General features: G+C 37.9%; 1 long non-coding RNA gene across 1 annotated transcript in view; it reads right to left on the bottom strand.

Moving 5' to 3' along the window:
- Positions 1-2,764: 2,764 nt before the first annotated feature.
- LOC131277243 (uncharacterized) overlaps positions 2,765-23,360 on the bottom strand; it is a 70,632-nt gene continuing 50,036 nt past the window's right edge. The window contains exons 3-5 of the long non-coding RNA XR_009184429.2: positions 7,084-7,180; positions 4,947-5,095; positions 2,765-3,830 (exon numbers count right to left, since the gene is read on the bottom strand). This is a non-coding gene — a long non-coding RNA (uncharacterized lncRNA). The remainder of the gene's footprint in view (positions 3,831-4,946; positions 5,096-7,083; positions 7,181-23,360) is intronic.

Below are 23,360 nucleotides of genomic sequence, written 5' to 3'. Positions count from 1 at the left end.
ACTAAAACTATAATCAAAAGTATAATGCTTTACTGAAGTCTGTGAGTCATTCCAGCCAATTATTGAATCTGAGGGGGTTGTGGAAACCAAATTTGTAGCCAGTTGGTTAGAAGTGCAGGTGGCCCTGGGAAGCCCTGAACTTGGGGCTTGTGTCTGAGTGAGGGCAGTCCTGTGGTGGACTGTGCCCTTAACCTGCCGTGTCTGCCTAACTCCAGGTGGACGCACTTCATCAGAAGTGTCTGAAGTCCCTGCACTCATTTGCAGGTGGTGTCAGGAGTCTTTGTAATCTATACATTCTCCATTATATTTCTTACATTAGTTGGAAAGTGATTAGCCAGTTGTGTTCCTACTAAAGTAATTGGCCAATATTTGAGGAATTTAACTGAAAGGCTTGAGTAGGGATATATTGGAGCTAGTTCTCTGTTCACGCTAAGCAGATTTGGCTTGTAATCTGGCTCTCTTAGTCAGTTTGAAACCCTGGAAGTTTATCAAAAATGTCACACATGGAAATGAGCACTTGTAGCACTTGTTTAAATTCATGAAATAGCAGTCATTTTAGAGAGAAGAACTTGGTGAGTCAGAAGCCAATTGCACCAGCTCAGACATCTGGTCTGAGCCCGGCCAAACCTAGCCTATTCTGAATTTTTAAACCTAGAAAGTTGAAACCTGTTTAGCAGTGATAGTCATCTATGTCATGGCATATATCTTTCCTAAACTCTTTAGGCTTCAAAAAAGAAATATTTAAGTTCAGGATCTGCATTTGGTTGACTTCTAAAGGCTTTTATAATTACACTACTAAGAATATATCCTCTAGTAAATTGAGTCGTAATTTTTTTCCCTCATAGATGTCTTTTATTCTAGGTTCTTGGATTTCAGAAAAGGTGGCTGCTATTTTAAATTAGGGTATTTTGCATGTGGAAATTCAATATAAGCTTGTTTCCTGAGCAGGTTCATAAGCTGGGAAGACTAATATTTTTGGGGTACCAATGTGTCCAGCAGAGACCAAGATGCCTTCAAATACATTATCTTAATTTTGACACCAACTGTGTGAGACGGATAGAAAGCTCCCCATTTTAATGCTGGTGAAACCAAAGCTCAGAGTTTAAGCAATTTATCCAAGGCCTGTAGACTCAGGTTGTAACCTAGGTCTCCCTGATTTCAAAGCCTATTCTGACTTTTACCTTTCCACACCATCACTGCTTTTAATTGTGTTTTTCTCTCAATTCTATTTGTGTTTTTCTAATCGTGTTTTTCTCTCAATTCTATCATTAATAAGCATAAGTGAAATTGTTCCAAAGATCATAAAAGGTTTTTTGTTTTGTTTTAAAGCAGAAACCAAGCTCAAATAATATTTGTCTACTGACATGCTAATCAAGATCTAGGATCTTACTTAAGTGAACAAATATCTATTCTAAAATCAAAATACAGCCCGAACTTCAATTCATGAATTTGCTCATTTGTCTTCCCTGTTTAAAGGCATTATTCTGTTTCTGTCATATACATTACTCTCTGTTTTGGACACATACTTGTCCTTTAAATGTATTTTAAAATAGTTCATCCATAGACATATTATGTGTGTTCATCTTATTAAAAAGTCTAACCTAGAAATTATAATTTATATCCTATTACATTTTGTAAAATGATCAAATGGCCAAAACATTTTTCAAACACCCACTTAAAAGTTAATATATTATCCTGTAGCATCTTTATTTAAAAAAAGAAATTCCCTTCATATAGTCAGTACATCTGCAAAATTCTATTTTTTTACTAAAGGTTCAAAATACTAAAGAGATTAAGTCATTTAGGACTATTTCTCTTTTTTAAATGTTATTAAACAAGTAATTTGGGAATTCAGAAGGGTTTCTCTTCTACGGCTTATTTTCATCTTCTCATGCTTTCTTCCCCTTGGTCTGTCTTCTATCCCATTCCATTTTTATGCCTTCTTACATGTAAGACATTTATCACACTCTGAAAACTCCGCCTGAGCATCTCTCTTCTGTTTATTAGTAAGCTCAGTTTCCTGACATTTTTACTATTTCGTGACAGCAGTCATGACCAGACATTCTCCTCCTTATTTTTCCATTTTACTTTCTCCCTCTTTCTCTATTTTTTTTTTTTTTTAATTTTCCCTGAATGAGTATCTATATGAAACTGAAGGAAAACTGACTTTTAAAAAGGGATGGCCATCATCCTGTTATCCAGACTAGAGATGTTGGCAACTCAGGTCGGATAGGGTAACAGATGTGGAAAGGAATGAATGGTGGCTGCAAAAACTATTCAGAACTCGCTGATTAATATGGGATGGGAGGTGGGGTGGCAGGGTCAAGGGTGCTTCTTAAGTTCCTGATTTACCCAATGAGTCAGTAGCAGTGCTATGCACAGAATGGGAGAATACCGGAAAGAGTGCATGTTTGGGGAAAAAATCCTGAGTTAAATTTTGGACAACACCCTGAATGTCAGAATGCATCATACCCATCCCCTCAAGTTGTCTGTTTTCAGGACACATGTCTTTGGATGACCCGTTCTAGATCCCTTAGCTCTGGTTTCCCTTCTCGAATGACTCCTACTTTCCTAATATTGTACTTTAACAAAATCTTGACTGTGGTTCATTTGCTCACTATTATATCTCCTATCACAGGCTTAGAACCTGGTAGGCCCTTTATAAATATTCGTCAAAAGCAGAAATAAAGAAAAGGAATGTGTCAAGGATACTTGGACTCACAAAATAAAATGGCACATCTTGCACAATTGTAAGATTGCTTAGTTTATTTGACATTTTGTAAAAGATTTTAAATATCAAAATCAGTAATATAACCTTTTTAAGTTATGTCAAATGGAATTTCATATTAAAGTGATGGGGAGGGGCGAGATGAGCTTTTAGGACAATAACACATATTCGCACAGGCTGCTCCACAAGTATGACGTCAGCATGGCTCCTGGAATGTGAAACCAATGACAGAGATGCCGCTCAGTTAAAGAGAAGAGTTTGAGAGAGGAAAGAGGGCATGCAAAAAAACTGACCTTCCTTAAAATAAAGGCTGCCCCTTAGGCATTCCCCACACAAAACAAATAAAGGTTCACCTATCACCTCTGGGCTTCCTTTCTACATTCAGAGCAAGGCAGCCATCTCTTGGTAATTCTCTGGTAGGCTTCCACTGTGGCAAAATGCCTGAACTGAAGGTCTCCTGGACGCGTATTTAAAATGATGTTTCTGAATGGGTAAAATAATATACCTGCTGCTTGCAACTCAGGCAAAGCATAAAAGTGAATAAACAAGCACTGGTTTCTTCATTTACCCACTGTCCCTTCATCCATACGTTAGTCTTTCTTTCCTGTCCTCTTATCCTCTAAATTTTAAGTCTCTGTGGTGAATATGATAGGTGACTTAAAGGAAAGCCAAACTCTTGATGAGAGAAACATATGAAATTTGTATTTGTGGAAGGTTTTTATATTTCAAGATACTATCAAATTTCTTCATTCATTTATCAACAATTATTTATTGAAAACCTACTCTGTTCCAGGAACTTTTGAATGATAGGGATAAAGCAGTGAACGTGACAGACATACAAGGTGCCTGCTCCCTCGTAGCTCATATTCTAGAATGGTGGGGGATGGGAGGGACGCAGACAATAATTCAGTAAACAATAAATGAACAAAATACTTTCTGTTAATGACCAGATAAATAAAGACAATAGACAGATCTCCACCTGACAGAGGCAGGGGTGTGAGCCAAAGGACCTCAAGGATTGCGCCATGCCAGCATCAGAAGGCTACAAAGTGGGAGAAAGCATGGCTGTTGAATCTTGATGTGGGACTTCTAGACTTCAAAGCTGTGGGACAATAAATTCTCATTGTTTAAACCAAAAATAAAAAATTAAAATAAAGGCAATAAAACAAAGTGACATAATATAGAATGACTCTGGAGGGGCAGCTCTTTTAGAGCAAGTAGTCACAGAGAGTCTCTCTAAAGAGAAAATAGGGCAGAATTTCCTAGACTTTGTGAAGAACTTTAAAAGTTTTCTATTCTAGAGTCCTCTAAGATCATTTAATAAATGAGAAAACATAGTTCCTGGAAATCTATCGATATTTATAGATGAGAAAACTAAGACCAATGGAGGTCAGTCTTGTCACAGACAGGTAATAACTATCCCATTCAAAGCCTGGGCAGATATAGCCCTGAAGGCAATAGCTTGGCCAGCAGATAAGTTTTTTTGTGGTTATTATAAGACAGTGCCCCTTTCTCTGGCCAGATGCCATAATGCAATGCCTATCCTACACAAATGTACATGACATCCTTGATCACAAATCTGGGAACCAGAAAGTGACTCTGCTTCTCTGACTGGGTAGAAAATCAAGTCATCTAGGAATAGATTGACTTTCTCAGGGAGTGACGGATGTCCCTTACTTACATAAGTTTGGTTCTAGAGGAGGAGTGTGGGGGAATCTGGGGATCTATCAGGGACTCCCCCTAATACCCCTAGGTAAGCAGACCTTTTTGCCGTGAAGGATTAGCAACTCATAGTCTACTAGTAGGGAAAAGATTAACCCCTCCTAATTGAGACTCAAAATCAGAGAAACCTATTATTAGTATGGACCAGAGGGTTCTAACTAAGGCTCAGTGTCAGATAAAAGCAACAACATCTCTGGGATAAAATTGGCTTGAAGTGTTGGAAAGTTGAACCAGAGGGTATTAGTTGTTGTGGGTCCATAAGGTGGCAGATCACACACACACACACACACACACATATATATATATATATATGTTAGGTTTAGGTTCATGGGCAAGAAAGAAATAGCCCAAAAAGTGATTTAAACTAGATAGCTTATTTCTCTTTCATAAAAAAGAGAAAGTCTAGAGGTGGATAGTCTTTGTCAGGGTTCCAAGGTGCTTTGATCCTTTTTGGTTTTTGTGGGTTTTTTTTGTTTGTTTGTTTTTTAATACCTACCGGGATGCCAGGACCTCATACATAGGAAGCAGGCACTCAAACACTTGAGCTACATCTGCTCCCCTGCTTCTATCTTTTGTTCTGCGGTATTTGATTTCTATTCCCAAGGTATCATTATGGTTCAAGATTACATCCATCTTCCAATAGCACTACGGAGAAAAAAGACAAAGAAAGTTCTGCATAACACGTCCACTTCCATCTCATTGGCCAGAATGCAGCCATGTGACCTATGTGCAAGGGAGGCTTGGAAATATGGTCTATTAGCTGAGTGCCCAGGTGTACAGCTGAAATCAGAGTTCTGCTCTTAAGAAGCAACAAGAATGGACATTGCAAAGCAACCAGTAGTCTCTGCTACACCATGCTGACCCTGGTCTCCTATGTCACATCTGTGGCTTGGGGAGGGTCAATGTGAGAGAACTGAAAGAGCTGGTCGTTGAGAGTTGTACTATGTGGGAGCTGGCTCTGCCACTTACTAGATGGGTGACCCTGCACACATACTCTTTTAGCCTTAGATTCTTCTTACATTGAGAGAATAAAGACAATATCTAATATATAGATTTTCCTGATGTGTAAGAGGCAATACTTAAAAGAACAAAGGCATCTAACAGCCCTGTCATATGAGAGGAACTCAGTAAATAGAAGTTTAATCCCTTCTATCTATTATAAGTAATGCCCTCCATTCTGCCTACAATAGCTCCTTTTTCTGACTAATTTTTGAAAGTACTCCCAATACTCTTCTCCAACAATCCTAAATTGCTTGCTCAGGGAGCTACTTATATCCCAAAATTCCTGACCCAGCAGGGCTGAAAGATCATTTCTGGATGACTCAGATATTTGTCCCTTTTGGGGTGGGACAGCCAAAGGAATGGCAAATTGCCAGGCTGCCATGGGACTGAACCCGGTCTATGATTGTGCAGGTTGCATCCTGCATAGGACACGTGGCCCAGGGCTTGAGCAGGGACTAATATCAAGCCTGAGGGCCAATTGCAGCCATCAGGGAAAGGGGGTCCATTTCTAACAGGTGTGCTTGGAAGGGGCATCAACCTGCAGGGGGCCTGGTTTTCTGAATCTGACAAAGGAATCTTCCCTGATGGTTTCTGCCCTGCAGGCAGTGTCCCCTGATGCCCTGTCAGAGCCATTCTGACATTTCCCTCAGTGCCCTGAACCCTTCCCTACCCCATCCCCCACCAAGCAGCAGAGGGCCTAGACCTGCTTGTTCACTGGTACCTTCCGCAGCCGCCTCCCTGGCCAATCAATCCCTGGAGGAGGCAGGAGCGTGCATACTGGTCACTTGGCTCCAATTTTTTGTCTTTGAAAAAGGAAAAGGCAAAAACTTTATGGCTTAAAAGTAGAAGTGTCAAGATGGTGTTACAATTATAGCACCAAAGTCTGGAGAAATGCCTCAGACATGGAAAGCATTAAAATATAGAAAGCTGGTTTTCTGAAATAGTTTTATGGCACTGATTTAAGTGGTTTGGATTTTCCCCCTTTTCTTTGTAGGTTTTATTTTAAAGTTTATTTTACTTTTTTCCCTTTCTGATTGTAATCAGCCATCCAAAAGGCAACTGGGGGAAGGCTTCGGGAACGGCAGTTTTTAAATGATTGGGAGATATCAAAATGCCTTTAACAGGGGGAAAGAGAAAGAAACTGTAAGTTCAATGACCCAGAAAGTAGCTATCTGAATGTAATAAGTAGGTATAAAACTCCAGAGCTTAGGTTCAAGGCCACTTCCCACCCATTGCTTAAAGGCTTGAAAACAACAAAGAAGAAGAAAATCCCACATCCCCAAACAACTGTAACATGAAAAAAAAAAAAAGAAAAAGGAAAAGAAAAATCACCCACAGTCTGTGTTCCCAGAGGAAAAATGTCAAGAATATTTCTAAGTTAATTGGACAAGCCATCAACACTGATTGTGCCTTTTAGATATCTACTCCCTTCAGAGGATTTGGGGTTGATCTCTCTATACTAGCCTCTTCAAGAAGGCACTCTTTTCAGAAAAATGTGTAAAATTTTCAATTTTCAAAGTTTTTAGGGCAAATTCTTTTGAGCTACCAACTATGTTGGGCCTCCTGCTGTAGATGATTGCTAATTTAAGAAGTCACATCAGCCCAAGCACTGCAACACCCTGGAAGTGTACCTGGGGAGGCAGCTTGTCAGTGTTTGCAGCTTCATGAAGAGCTTGTGGTTTTTTTTGTCTGGTTCCACCATCTTCTCATTATATTAATGAATGCCACCTACAATGAAAAAGGTAACATTTTCTGAACTAGAGAGAGCAAAATAAAGTAAGATACTAATATTGCTAGACATTTCTTTTGACGACATATAGCACCTGCAGCATATGCCTTAGCATTTCCCATCTCATGTAAATATAGCCTCAAAAGTGCTCTTTTTTGTCCCACGCCTACATTGCAAAAAAGATAAAAGTCAAAAATTTTAGTTTAAAGTTCATTTCTTAAAAGTTTATATAACCAACTTGTGAGAGCTAGTCTTATAACCAGAGATAAATTCAAGTAAGAAAATCTAGTTACAGTATACTGGAAAAAGAGTAGCAGGAAGATAGATGTAGAATGTACCATAAATGATAAATGACTTTTTGAGCAAAAGTGTCAGACCGTTCACAAAGCAAAAAGGCAGGCTGTAAACAGCAGTAGGTGGAGGGCAGTCTTAATATGCATGTTGCTGTGTGAAAGGCCTGCAAGCCATCAATCATTTCAGTTACAACACATAGACACATAATACAGAAAACCTCTGCAATAAAACCTAACTGAAAGGAAAACTGACATATTTGGATAACCAGAAAGACTTCAATAACAACCACTAATTTGGGTGATGTGGCATTAAGTCTGGAAGGGAATATAATCAACCACCAATATCATTTATTCATTCATTTAGCAAAGATTTATTGAGTATTTTTTAAGTAACAGGCACTGGTTGATCCTGGGGCCACAAAGATGAAGAAGAGATGGTCTCTGCTCTAAAGGCCCTGACTGTAAATTTCAGATTTTATTAAAGTATGTGCCATCTCATTATACTCAACAGAAATGCATTCATATGTGCACCAAAAGATAGTATAAGAATTCCATAACAGGTCTATTTGTAATTCTCCTAACTGGAAACATTCCAGATGCCTATCCACAGGAGAATGGGTAAACTATGCTATAGTCATACAATGAAATACTGTTCAGCCCTGAATATAACAGCAATAACCACAACTGCAATGACATGGATGTATTTTACAGCAATGTTGAATGAAAGAAACTAGAAGCAACTAGAATCAGACTGTATGATTCCATGCACATAAAATCTTGAAACAGGTAAAAATAAAATGTGGTGATTTAGCACAGAATAGGGCTTAACAATGGGAGTCAGGTAGGTGGCAATTTGCTGGTTTCTGAATTTTTGTTTGTTTGTTTTTAGGAGGTACTGGGGATTGAACACGGGTCCTCATGTATAGGAAGGAGGAGCTCAAACCCCTGAGCTATACCCATTCCCCATGGGTTTTGTTTTTTAATCTGTGTAGAGGGTACACAGTTGTGATCACTTTGCAAAAATTTATTGATATGTTTGCTTATGATACGTGCATATTCAGCACCTATGTTACACTTCTATTAAAATAATATTGGGGGAAAAGAATATTGAAAATAAAAAATAATAACGAAAAGAATATTGAAAAATAAATACCAGCTATTTTAAGGGATATATTTTATTGAATGCTAATTGTTCAGTGTTTCCATTCTAGAATGTATTCTTGGCCTCTCTATGCCTTACTTCAATTTTCCCATTTCTGCCCTCTATTCAAAAGGGCATGAGCATTAAAGAAGATTGTAATTATTTAAAGACCCAGAAAGAATTACTGCTTTTCTTCCAATTTTGAGGAAGGGTAACCACATTTTTTATCATTCATAATTTAATAGTTGCTACAGAATGTTTAGAATTCTGCTATGAATGTATTTTAAGAGAAAATTAGTGTATAAAACCTAATACTTTTTAAATCAAGTTCATATCTCAAATTATTTGACCTCTACCTCCTTCCTATTAAAAAAATCTATGAAGATAAGCCAGTTGAGCTCTGAATCTTAGCAGAGTTGAAACCAACACCTCTCCAGTTCTTCGTACCAGCCCAGCCCAAAATGACAATGATAGATGATGCCCATCCCCAAAAAACGAAGAGTGTCTACAACTGCAAGCAAAACATTTCCTTCCATCTACCCCATAAGATCTAAGTCCCCTCTCGATTGGAAGCAGAGTGGGCATCACTATGCCCAAACCCTCAGGATTGAGGAATGAACAAACATAAGAGGGGAATGAAATCATGGACCAAAGTAGAGCTATTATTATTGTGGTAACCAAAGAATCTGTAACATTGATATAAAGATAGTGGTTACCTGAGGTTCTGAGGAGAAGAGGAGGAAAGATGAGGTGGAACAAAGGGCATTTTTAGGGCATTGGAATTGTTTTACAGGATATTGCAATGACAGATACAGCCATTATATAATTTGTCAAAACCTATAAAATTATACAGTGCAAAGTGTAAATCATAATGTAAACTATAGACCGTGGTTGGTAGCAATGCTTCAATATTTGCTCATCAGTTTTAACAAATGTACTAATGAAAGATGTTATTAATAGGGGAAAATGTGAGAGGGGAATTGGGGTGGGGTATATGGGAATCCTTTTCATTTTTAATGTAACTTTTCTGTAATCTAAAACTTCTTTAAAAATAAAGCAAAAATAAAAATTAAATTTAAAAAAACAGCATAAAAAAAAAAAGAAACCTTTGTAGCGGACTTTGTCAGACTTTGGATTGTGAAAGATATCTGGCTTGGGTACAAGGAAGTAACGGTCTTGCCAACTACTATTTAGTAGTTTTTGCTTGTATGGACAAAGGCCCTTGATAAAACTAAAATTTGTTAATGAATGAAGTTAAATTCTCCAGGTAAGTATGTTGTTAGGGAGAGCTCCATAAATAAGGTTTGCCCAGGACTTGGAACTGAATTGACAGGGTTTTGCCCACCTTAACTAGCAAGGCTTAAAATTTTCACAATGCTTCCTCCTGTAAACGCTTGAATATGTTCTCAGAATGAAATACTTTCATGGACATTCTGGAGGGATGGATACTCCTTCTGCATCATTTGTTTTCCAGGTGGCCCATTTGGGGGACTCATGCAGGGTTTCACTTGTGAATAGTATTGCAAAAAAGACAGAATTCAAGAGCTAGAAAATGCTGTGTTAAAGAAATAGTAAAAAGCAGGAAATAAACAGTACGTCAACAAGAGTGAATTATGGCATGAAAATAACACTGGAATAAGCCTCACCTAAATCATGGGAGCACACATCCTTAAGTGCCACTACGTTGTTGGCTTTAAAATAGAACAAAAGATTCTCAGCCTATAAATCCCAAAAAGCAGGTGGACTGATAACAATATCATATGTCCCACAATGCATCAAAGCAGCCATTTTAGAAATGTGTTTGGTTACGGAAATTTTCAAACATACACAAAAGGAGAAAGAAACGCATAATGAATCACCAGGTATCCATCACCCAATTTCAACAAAAGTTAAATTTTTATCAATTTTGTTTTATCTATTCCCTCCCCACATACTTTTCGTCTTCCTTTTCTCCTCCCTCCCTCCCTCCCTTTTCACCTTCTTCCTTCCTTTCGGAGATTTTTAAGGAAAGTCTTAGATATTATATCATTTCACTTGCAAATACTTTAGTAAGCTTATTTAACTGACAACACCTTAAAAAAAAAACACAACATAACCACCATGTAAAAATCACTCTTAAAAATACCACTAATTCCTTAATAACATCTAATGCCCAAATCAACTTCAAATTTTTCCAACTGTCACAAAGATATCATTTATAATTGGCTTATTTACTATTGGGATCCAAATTTAGGTCCACACAACTAATTTGTTTGTTATAGTTAAGTCTTTTTTTTTTCCCTTAGGAGGTCCGGGGCGTTAAACCCTTGAACCCTGAACCACGTACGTGGGAAGCAGGCACTCAACCACTTGAGCTGTATCTGCTCCCCTCTTTAATTGTATAAATAAAATTTCCTCTTACCGTTTTTTTTTCATGCATTGATTTATTATAGAAACTGGCTAATTTTTATCTGTTTGATGCCCCTGTTTTGGTTTTGATTGACTGTTTTATCATGATTATTTAACTGGTTCTACTCTAGAGATTGATTAGACTTTTTTATTTTTTCAAATTTTTTAACTACCACAGCCATTTTAAACCTTAATCTGCTCTAGTTTAATATGCTCTTAGACTCTGCATAACTTGCTTCTACTTTTTTTTTTTAATTTAACTTACATTTTATATAGTGCTTCATTCTGTTAACAGTTTCTTACCCAAAAACACCAAGGCAGTTATGGGGTGAGCTGGGATTAGAACCTAAATCTTCCCAGGTCCCATCCTGGCTCCTTCCATCACTGGATGCCTCTGGAAGGACAGAGCTCCCTTTTCCTATACCTCACGTCCACCACACTCTTTTGAAATGACACCATTCAGCAGCCTTGGAAGAAGTACACCTCACTCTTCCAGTTAAGGTTTCATAAAACCCACAGTAAAGGCAATGTTTATGTTGTTGTTTTCAGCTGAGAGTTGTCTTTACCATTTAGCATTTGCTTTTACAGATTTGACCAAAACTGAATGCTGGGCCAAATGAAAAGAACTTTGTAGTGATTTCTTTTAGTTTTCTACTCTATGATTTTTCGTATCAACTATATCATTGTAGCTCTCCTTAGCATTAAAATTATTTTTCTCAAGATTGGCAAAATGTTGATAATTGTTGAAACTGGGTAATAAGTAATGGGATTTTCTATGCTATTTTGAAATAAAATAATTTTTTCTACTCTCATCATTCCTAAAGAAGACCATCAAGGTTTTGCTACCTTTTGGACACTGACTCAGAGTTCATGAGCTGGGTTTTGACTAAATGACAAATAAAATGTGGGCTTTTTTAGTAGGAAGGCCAGTATATTTGGTGTTTTCTAGTACAACTGGACCCAGTTATTGTGACTGTAGCTTTGTCCCTTGGAAGCCTATCTGTTATCAAAAGCTGCTACACATTTTATGTTCAAAGACACCCATAACGGCTAAGAAGTCAGGATTGTTCTAGATTAGGGGATCACTGCATTGCTGAAGAGCTGAGGAAAGATCACCAAGGCACCTGTCTGAGCCACATGGCTCTACTGCAGTGAAGCAATAAAACACATCGGCATTTTGTTGCAATTATGGACCTTCAAAGGAAAATAAATGAGCATTAGAGAAGCATCTTTTAGACTGACACAAAAGACCCTGGAGACCAATGAGGGAAGAAACTTTCCAACACCATCCCCTAAGTGTAGCTGAATTTCAGTCAAGCATAATTCAGGAAGAAACCAAGTGTAGGCAATCAAGTGTTTCCTATCCAAAGACTATATTTCTTAGATTCTGCATAATTTTCTCCTATGTCTTTTCTGTTTTGAATTCCTGTTTTATAAGGTACTTTATTTATTTAGTAATCTCTTCAAAATAATTCAGCTCTACATTGGGTGTGCTAGGGGGCAAACCTTACCTTCTCCTGAATATTTATCAGATCTTTTTTTTTTTTTTTACAAGTTTCAGCTTCTAAATTTCTAATAGTTAATTTCATAGACTAAATGCCGTTACAACCAGCATGGTGGTGTGTTGAGACGGTATATTATACTATAGTAAATATTGAGCTAGAAGTCATCATCTCATTTTAAAAGAGTGAGTAAAACATTGAGAGCTTAGATGTGGTTTTCTTACTATGGCTATGTAGATTTTTGAGGTGCAAAGAAGTGAACATGTTAAAGGAAAACAGCTCTTTAAATGTCGGATGAAAAATTTCAAAGTTCTATGATAGTTCATCTCTTCTCTCTCTTTTCACACAAACAACATTAACAGCATCTTATCAGATAATTGGACTAGTAGTCGATTTATCCAGGATAGAGACTGTAGAAAACCAGCCTCATCCAGGACTGCTTGTGATCAGAATAGCAAAATGCTTCAATCTACTCAAAGATGGAAATTGTTGAGTAAATAGAACCCTTATTAAAATTCTACCTGTATTTGTTTTGGACTTGAAAGAGCTCTACTTTCCCAGCATTTTTACTTAGATGAACATAAGTTTGCTGAAATCAGGTGTTCAGGAATATGTTTTACATTTGGACAAGAGTTTATAATACTGGCTTACCTCAAAAATGCATTTTATGGTGTTAAAATATTCATATTAGGATTTTAAGCCATTTCAAGAAACTTCTCTAACTACCAATCAGGAGTTATCATGGCTTGTTAATATTTATATTTCCCTCTGTTTTCACTCTCATCCAATGTTAATTTGACTGCTGTTGGGCATGTTAGAAAATGAGTTTAGTAAATCAAAAAAACTTGTATATCATTGGCTTAGATTTTAATTTTACATGTATTTTATCTTCATATCTGTTATGAATTTTAATATGCAGCAGTGGATAACTATAAAGTGATTTTTCCTGTGCAAAAGAGGGAAATTTGAGATTGCACAGGCCCAGTCCCCCCAATTGCAAGTAATTCGTGGTATAGCAGTTGAATGTTTTGTTATATATAACTAATGTGTATGTATTGATATATTTGCTTTAGTAAAATCATTGGCATCTCTAAGAAGGGTATGAGATGGAGAGTTCGGGGATTCTTACACAGGAATGGAGAATCCTATGAACTCAAGCACTGTAAAAATACCAGAACGAGAGTGTAGAGGATAGTTCTATAATATCATCAAAGAACAGAGAGGTTGGGAAGAGAAAATAGTAAGCTTAATTTTGTTTATATTTCAATCAATGATAGATATTGGAAGACTTTCAACTAAAACCTTTACAATATTTACAGTTTCCACAATTATGTTTTATTATTTCATTTGCTGCAGGAGAGGATCAAGGGAAATGAAAATATTTATTTATGTCCTACCCTAAAGGAGAAATAAAAGATAGGACAGGTGGTGACGGCTGCAGGAAGGAGGCCCTCTGGCCAATCCCAAGGAGCTTTGGGAAAAAAGAAAGAGCTGTTAGCCTGGGATGGAAAAAGAAATGGAGAAGTACGTATGCCCTTTAACCACCCTTAGGTCTAATTGTCTCTCAATAGGTGATGGATTTAGGGCAGTGTTTCGCCACTCTGGCTGCACATTAGAATCACCTGGGGAGCTTTTACCCACTCCCCACGCTGGGGTCAGACTCCCTGGGACCCTGCCATAAGTGCTCTGAGGCAAGGTCTGGGCATGAGTGTTTTTAAAGATCCCTGGTGTTTCTGGTGTGCTATCAGGGTTTAGAACCACTGATTTAAGGTTTTTCTCTCTTAGTGTGTTTATTTTTGCAGTTCAGCACCTGAAGATGTTTCTTTCCAGTATATTATGTGCAATTACTGTATCCTGCAACTAACTGAGTAATGATTCCTTGGCTCTGCCGGCCATATTCTAGTCAAGATCAAGATATAAAAAAGTGAGAGAAAAATATTAGCACACTCAAAATTTTTAAAGAAAAAAATTAACTAAAATGTAGTTTATTAAAACGATCAAATGCAATTAGAATTACTAAACCCCATTTTAAAATAATACTTAAAAATAAGCTTTGAAGAATAAGTTCCCAGGACAAATCTGCTACCTTTCTCACCAATCCCTAATTTTTACCAATCAATGCTTATTCTCAGCTTGGTTGCTTATAATCAGACTTCTTTAAAATGTTTCCTTTGGGGAAACGGACTTTGGCCCAGTGGTTAGGGCGTCCATCTACCACATGGGAGGCCCGCGGTTCAAGCCCCGGGCCTCCTTGACCCGTGTGGAGCTGGCCCATGCGCAGTGCTGATGGGCGCAAGGAGTGCCGCGCCACGCAGGGTGTCCCCCGCGTAGGGGAGCCCCACGCGCAAGGAGTGCACCCATAAGGAGAGCCGCCCAGTGCGAAGGAGGGAGCAGCCTGCCCAGGAATGGCGCCGCCCACACTTCCTGTGCCGCTGACGACAACAGAAGTGGACAAAGAAACAAGAAACAAGACGCAGCAAAAAGACACAGAAAACAGACAACCGGGGGAGGGGAGAGGAATTAAATAAATAAAAAAATAAATCTTAAAAAAAAAAAAAAAAAAAAAAGAAGTATTATGAGTTTAAAGTGCTTAAAGGGGCATCTGGCACAGGGGCAAGCTTCTAGGGAGTGAGTGCTCATTAAAAAAAAAAAAAAATGTTTCCTTTGCTCTCTAAATCCTTATTATGGAGTTAGGCTGCTTATATTAAATGCTAGTATTATCTTATATGACTGTTTTCATCCAAAAGAAAGAAGATTGAAATAATTGATCATTTTTCCTTACCTCTTTAATGGCCTTTCCCATGTCTTGTGTGGGTCAAAAATGTCATACACTTTTTTTCACATTAATAATCATAATACAAATTTAATTCTGAAAGTGCCAATTTATTTCTGATATATCTGCTATAAAAATCTTACATTTCACAAACAACATTTAGTAAAAAAAATGGTGGAGTTAGAAAATTACCATTTCAGAACCATCAAAGGAGTTGATTCAAGAAAGAATCATCAATGGATGCTAAAACCATTGCGTTCAAGTGTGACAGGATGTTTACATAGTCATTTACAGTAACAAAGGAAAAAAATGGAAACTTTATAGTGGAGAAACCCGGTGGTCACTACCTTAATTGAGACAGACACAGAAGAAAGGACAAACCAGGGTCACTTGCCTCCGATATGATTCACCAAAAATGTCACATCACCTACGTTGTGTTCCTGTCAAAATGTATTTCTGAAACCAATCATGAAAAACAATCGGACCAGCTCCAATTGAAGGACATACTGTAATTGTTCATGTCATGAAAGAAAGACCAAAGAACTGCTCCAGAGCAAAGGAGACTAAGGAACATGACAACAGAAGAAATTTGTATATGCACTGTAAAGAACTGCATCAATATTAAATTTCCTGAATTTATTGGGGTCATGTAATACAATGTCATTGTTTTTGTGAGATACATGCTAAATTGCATGATGTCTGCAATTTACTCTCTAGATAATACTTCATCAAAAATAATAATAAGGGAAGTGGACATGGCTCAACCCCTTGGACCCCTATCTACCATGTGGGAGATCCCAGGTCAGTCCTGGTGCTGCCTACAAAAAGAGGAAAAGTAGATGCTGTTTTCCACTGCAACAACAAGCTAGACTCCACCCCACCCAGATACCACAAGCCAGCAGACATGCCAGCCCAAGGGGAGCGGGTGTGACTCAACCTGTTGGGCAATCGCCTCTCATGCAGGAGGTCCTTTGTTTGGTTTCTGGTGCCTCCTGGAGAAGGCAAACAAACAATGAGCAGACAGACTAAAGAACTACCTGGGGGAGGCAGGAGATAAATAAAGTGTATAAAAATAATAATAAAATTATAAGAATATATATTGAGAGAGAAAATGTGGCAAATTTTTAACCATTGGTGAACCTAGATGAAGGGTTCATTGTACTATATACGTAAGTTTCACATTTTTTTCAAAACAAAACTTTTAGAAAACCCATATAAAAGAATACTTAATAGCTTTGTTAAGAAACAAGCATAATTTTGCAAAGGTCCCTAGAATATTTTCTCTTTTTCTTCTCTTTCTCCTTCTACCCAATCTTGACCACATTAACAAATGTTTAATGATTTGTAAAGAGACAATAAAGCCCTTAGAGAGTATATACTTAAAGGAAATCATTTGAAAATTGACAAATCCTGTTTTAGTCCAATAACTATCTTCTAATTTATTGGTTTAATAAATTCAAGTTTTTTCGGTAGTTAGGGTTTTTTGTTTGCTTTTTAAAGTGGTAAATAGCTGTAGACCTTTTCTTTGTGTTTTAGAAAAGGAATGAAAATACTAATTCATATTTTCTGGAATGTGCAACCCATACATTTTGGTCTCAGCAGTGAGTCACTTCAAAATAAAATTACTTGTGTAACTAAATTATCATTGACCAGTGTGCTGAAATTTAGTCCCTTTTAAGTCTTTCCTCTGCTTTTCCTGGAATGTCTCAGGGGATTTCCTCTTGGGCTCCAGAGCAAATCCCTCAGTTTTTTTTCTGCTCAGACTCTTCATTTTACTTGTGCTAACGGCAACTCTTGTCAGAGTGACCCATCTATTCTGCTGGGCACAGATTTCTGCAAATGGATCTGCCACTGAGGTCTTTATCTTGCCCTCTGCCCCAGAGAGAGGAGGAAACCTTGCCTCATACCCACTTCCTGGCACAGACGCCTGCCTCAATTTCCCTGCTTTTGGTAGGGCTGAGTCTCAGGCACAATGGCAAATTTAAAACACCGTGAGAGTTTGAGACCACGGAAAAAGGAAAAAGCTTTATATTTTAATACCTTTCATGGAATTTTTTCCTTCTTTTTGAACAAGGACTCTGCATTTTAATTTTGCACTGGGCCCTACAAACTACAGTTGCCAACCGTGTATGGAGCTCCCATAGCATGGCTGCACACTTAGACCAGTTCCTTGAATTAGTATTTCCTGAGGCATAAACTAAAGAAAAGTTTAGCCTGAGCATACTTCTTGCCAAAATCTGGTCTCCTGATCTCCATGTGAACAAATGCTTGGACAAGGTCCACCACATGTCTCCCTAGAACAAAATAATTTTTAGGCATAGGGCATTTGAAATTCAGATTATACAGGGAAATATTTTCCATCCTTGTAAAGCTTAGTTCCACTGATAGTATAACGATTTAAATTACTAAGCAAAAACTTAACATGTCAGTGGGAATCATCTGCATTCCTATTTCTTCCCTTAAGGAGTTGAGATTAATGGTCACAGGTTTGTATCAACTAAAAACTTTACCTAAGTGATACTTCCTGAACACGATGGAGAAATTGACCTAAGAACAAAATCCAGGGCCTTCTCCTTATCCTGAATGCAGAAACAATCCTCCAAATTGCAGATTTCCAACTTCAAACATTTGAAGATTCCATTTCCACCAGCCACCTGATAACAAAAGCTTTTACTGCTGTAATTATTACACTAAGATTCTTTGATTTTATGTTCACTTTGCTTTTTCTGTCCCTCTTCTCTGCCTTTAGAACTTGCCCTTTCTCCCGGTCTTCTTCACTTTCTCTTTGTAGAACAGGGCAAGCGTCACAGGAAAGGTGTGCGTGGGTAAAGTTATCTTTGAAAGTAAAATTATTTCTTGATTTCTCCTTTCTTGCTATATTTAAAGTATTTATAAAAACATCTCATATTCTAGTTTCTGATTAGCTAAAACAGAATAACAAGTAGATGATAGTCTAGTATTTTAAATCTATCAAATTACTCCTTATGAAAACTTCATCTGTACCAGACAGCATACAGAGTGATTATTCTATTAGTGTTGCAACCTAATTCTTCCCTTTTCATAGAATATTTTCCAGCAAATCGCTCCTTTCCCTGAATTCATGCTTCCTTTCTTATCTACCAACGTATTTCGTATTTCACTGCTTTGTCAATCTTACAGTGTATTAATATACACATTTGAGCTTTAGAGTCTTTATTGTTGAGAATGGCATTGTGTCTGACATTTCATTTAGTTTCTAAGACTTCAAAGCCTTAACCTCAGAATAACAAGTGGGTTTCTTCTAGAGAGCTAACACCAACAGCTGATAGTGGCTCTCTGGAGTGTGTTGAGAATTACTGTAGGGGCACATCTGAGTTTAGCAAAACATAAAATTATAGTAAAGTAGTGCTGTCTGCCCTGGGGGTGTTGGCATGGGTGCCACATATTTTCTAACCCTGCTTTAACCCAAAGGGGATATGACATTTTCAAACATGATGGTGGAAACAGCATGTGGTAGGAAACAAAGAAAGGCTCTCTGGACTGAGAGGTCTTTTAATGTCTCTAAAATCTCACTGTGCATACCCCTTGGCTTTTAATGATGTGCCTTCATGGTCGTACCTCCTTTTGGTTGGGCATCTTTTGATGATTCCCCTGTAATTGTACATAAACCAAGATGGAAGGGGTGACAGAACATCTTAGGTGTTTTAGTTTGCTAAATGCTGCCAAAGCAATATACCAGAAATGGGTTGGCTTTACAATGGGGGTTTATTAGGTTAAAAGCTCACAGTACTGAGGCTTTAATATCAAGGTACTGAAACTGAGCACAAGTAGGTTCTTTTCTCCAAATGCGTCTTTAAAGCCAATTCCAAAACACCAAGGTTTCAAAGAGAAAAGACTTTATTTGGTTATGCAAGCAGTGGAGCGCGGTAAGCATCATGGCCCAAAACTGCCTCCCTGATGTGCAGAAATTCTAGTATTTTATAACATCAGGATGCTAATGGGTAATTGGGGTGGAGTGTACACAGGCTCTTTCATTAATAAACATTAAGGGGCTGAGCCAGGATGGGGGCAGGTACCAATGGGGGTGGGGGAGAAGTGTGTGAGTCACAGAGTATGACTCCGATGAACATATAGTATGTTCATCAGAGATCAATGTATCCATGAGAAGGGGATACCAAAAACAAAGGTCAGCTACAAAGTTTTTCATGTGGATATCAGAGGAAGATGGAGTGGTCACATTTCAATAGAAACATTGATATACGAAGGTAACATTGTCTGGAGTAATAATTATAATAGCAGGTACAAGTGGCCATACACAAGAGTAAGATCTACCTGGAATAATCACTATAATGGCAGGTTTTTAGTCGGAAATGGCCACATGCAAAAGGTGGTCAGTCCAGCCACCTTTTATTAACAAAGTTTATTAACCCTTTTGGCTAATTTAAAAAGTGCCTATATAATCTTTTAGTAATCATGATTATTTGCTAATTCTTAAGCTTTGGCTACAGCATCATCAGGAGATCATTTCTCTCCGAGCTGCAACTGTGGGTGATCAGCACTTGGTGGCATCTGCTCCTCTCTATGCTCTTCTCCCGCCTCATTGCCTTCAGCTATTGTCTGCTCTGTCTGTGGCTTTTCTCTCTTGTGGGTTTATTGATTTCACCTTCTGGAGGCTTCTATCTCTGAGGCTTTTTTGTCCATGTCTGTGACTTTTTTAAAAAGTTACTCAGAAGCAGCTTTACTTATTTATTGTAATAAACTTTAAAAAAATTTTTTAAAAGATATTCAGATTACAAAAATGTTACATAAAAAATAAAGGGATTCCCATATGCCCCACTCCCTACCTTTCCCTTACTTTCCCACATTAACTTCCTTCATTAGTGTGGTGCATTTGTTACAATTGATGAACACATCTTGGAGCATTGCCACTAATGTGGATAAAGTTATGACGAGGTATATAATGGCCTGTATCTGTCACTGCAACATCATTCAGCACAATTCCAATGTCCCAAAAATGCCCCCATGTTACACCTATTTTTCCCTCTCCCTCCCCTCAGAACCTCCGATGGCCACTGCCTCCATATCAATGATAAAAGTTCTTCTATTGCCAGATTAACAGTAAGTCTATAGTAGAATAACAGTAAGTCTACTCTAGTACATTGTTCATTCCCCAATTGTGAGGATTGAGATAGTGATGCCCACTCTGCCTCTAACTGACAGGGCACTTGTCTGTGGCTTTTTATTCCTCCATTTTTAAAGGATTCTGGTAAGAGAATTAAAATTCACACTGAGTTACCATCTAATCAAAAGCTGTAACAGAAAAAATTTAATCAAAAATTTCAGGAAGTAGACTTGGCCCAATGGATAGGGCGTCCGCCTACCACATGGGAGGTCCACAGTTCAAACCCCGGGCCTCCTTGACCCGTGTGGAGCTGGCCCATGCGCAGTGCTGATGTGCACAAGGAGTGCCGTGCCATGCAGGGGTGCCCCCATATAGGGGAGCCCCACGTGCAAGGAGTGTGCCCCGTAAGGAGAGCCGCCCAGCGTGAAAGGAAGTGCAGCCTGCCCAAGAATGGTGTCACACACACGAAGAGCTGACACAAGATGATGCAACAAAAAAGAAACACAGATTCCAGGTGCAGCTGATAGGATAGAAGCGGTCACAGAAGAACTCAACGGCGAATGGACACGGAGAGCAGACAACTCGGGGGCGGGGGAGGCAGGTAAGGGGAGAGAAATAAATAAATCTTTAAAAAAAAATTTCTACCTGCAATAAGCTGACGTGCAAAGGAATGGATTAACTTTAATAACAGGATTTTCTGGGGTCCATAAGAGCTTCATACTGCCACATAAGATATAATACAAATCTGCCAAATGACTTTTTAACCAATTTGACAAATTTCATAGGCTCAAGTGCCTTTCCAGAATTACATATTCCTCTAGAACTTTGTAGAAAAAAGAGAAAGAATGAGCAGAGACCAAGAGAAAAAGTTGGATTTAATATATGTTTAAACATCCTAGACTACGAGTTTACCGAAGTTGGTGGTAGGTGATATGGTTAAAGTGGAAGGGACAAGGGCAATTTAAATCATGATAACTGCAACTTTGGTGAAGAACCTAATTAAGGATGAGTTTCAAAGTTCGGGCAAAATGGAATTTGTACTTTGTTTTGCTGTCATTATCTCCGATTAATGACACCAAATGTCATGATATTTAAAAAATATGTATCAGTCTTCTTATATGTCTTAGCTTATCCTTTGTTTGTTACTTTAACCCTGTCGTGATAGTGATGTTTCTTTGACATGAGTTTTCCTGAAATCTGACAATTTCATGAATCCTTCTAATTTGGAGACATTGAACAGCATAGCTCTGATTTACAAAACCTGTTTTCTTCATTGGAATTCTGTAGAGTTTAAAGATTTAAGAGGGATATATAAGAAGGAGAGGTCTAGTTTTCTTTGAAGAGACCCCAAGAATCAAACCTAGGCTAGGTTCTCTATAGGCTGTTTTAAAATTAAGTTGGGGTCTAAAAATTGAATTGGTTCAGAATAGCTCTAGAAGACCTCAAGGTTGCTGAGATTCCTAAAAGTTTCTCACTTCAGCGAACACAAAACAGGTTAAGCCTGAAAGTTGACTGACAAACTAAGGCATATCCTGACTGTGGAAATCTATACAAAAGTGGCTCTTCACTCTCAAGACTACCTCAGTTTCCTCCAGGACCCACACAGACACAAGTCAAGCTGTCATTAAGCATCCAATTCAGTGTTTTGAGTAAAATATGAGAATGTGTATTGGGTTAAAGGACATAGGGAGTCCTTTTGGCCACACTGTGATAGCTCTTCATTTAATATCTTTGAGTAGGGAAAACTCCAGAAGGAAATCCCTTAACACAAATCACAATGGCCTCCATGACGGGTAATGTCATATTGCTTGACATTTAGGCTTTCTTGAGCTGTGCCCTCAAAGTATTTGGGTTAATAAGAGAGTCCCTTGTGGAAAATGTCTATAAACATTTTCATTCTCTTGTAAATAATTATTGTCTCCATTAGGAAAATAGAGTAGATAGATGGCAGGGAGTTCAACATCCTAAGATCTTGTGCCCCAGCCAATTCTGCTTCATAAAGTCTCTATGGAAGAGCCAGGAATATGATTTTAATGGCCTGGGTGGGTCCTTGCCTTTGTAAGTGTATAAGCAGTATGTTGAAAAGCTTTTTGCACTGAATCACCCAATGTACTTTATTTATTTATTTAGAGAAGAATAATTTAGTTTTAATTATTTATGATCATAGCTCTCAGTGCACTAGTAAATGTCCTTCAGTGCATATTTTGTAAAAGTAATGAAGTCTTTGTAATTTAAGCTTTCTCTTCAGCTATAAGCTGCCCTCTCTCTGATAAAGAACCAGGGCAGGAGAGTGCGTTTTTGTGTAAGTGTGTGAATAACTTACTGGGTTTGAGGTTTATCAAGATGCTATTGAGTTTGATTGAAGATCTCCAAGAATTATTCCTAGATATACTCACTGCTCTTCTCCCAATCACCCTCACTCCTAATCACAACATTAACAACTTGATCAAAGGAAAGCAACTTGTTCAAAAGAAAACGAGGAAGATGAGCAGCCTGTCAGGGAAATTTTTTTTTTTTTAATTTCAGTGTTTTCTTGTTTAAGTGTTTTCGGTGTTGCTATAATCTTATGGAGTTATAATAAAACACATAGCAAGAGAGAATATAAGTTATTATATTTCCCTCATGCCTGTATTTTATGTAGTATAGTTTATAGGTAAGTCTTATTATGGCAGGGAACCTTTTCTCTTCTTTTACTTCTTTTTCCTATTCCTTCTTTTGTTTCTTCTGCCTGGCATTAGCATTCTTCCCCCACCTGCCCAAACTTCTGCACACCAAAAGCAGGAGTGTCCAGAGAGCCAAGCTGGGCTGCATGTGTTATCCATTTAACGCACAATTTAAAGGACTAAGATCGCTAGCCCTAAGGTTCTGTTTCATACTTTTTTAGTAACTCCCATAGTTAGTTAGGTGGCCAACAAACCTTTATAATGGTACTGAATGGTGTTCACATTACAATGAATAGCGTAAAACCCTGGCATATTTGG

Source organism: Dasypus novemcinctus, chromosome 1, assembly GCF_030445035.2.
Source record: "Dasypus novemcinctus isolate mDasNov1 chromosome 1, mDasNov1.1.hap2, whole genome shotgun sequence".
NCBI classification, from domain to species: domain Eukaryota; kingdom Metazoa; phylum Chordata; class Mammalia; order Cingulata; family Dasypodidae; genus Dasypus; species Dasypus novemcinctus.
This window is presented reverse-complemented; position numbering and strand designations above follow the sequence as displayed.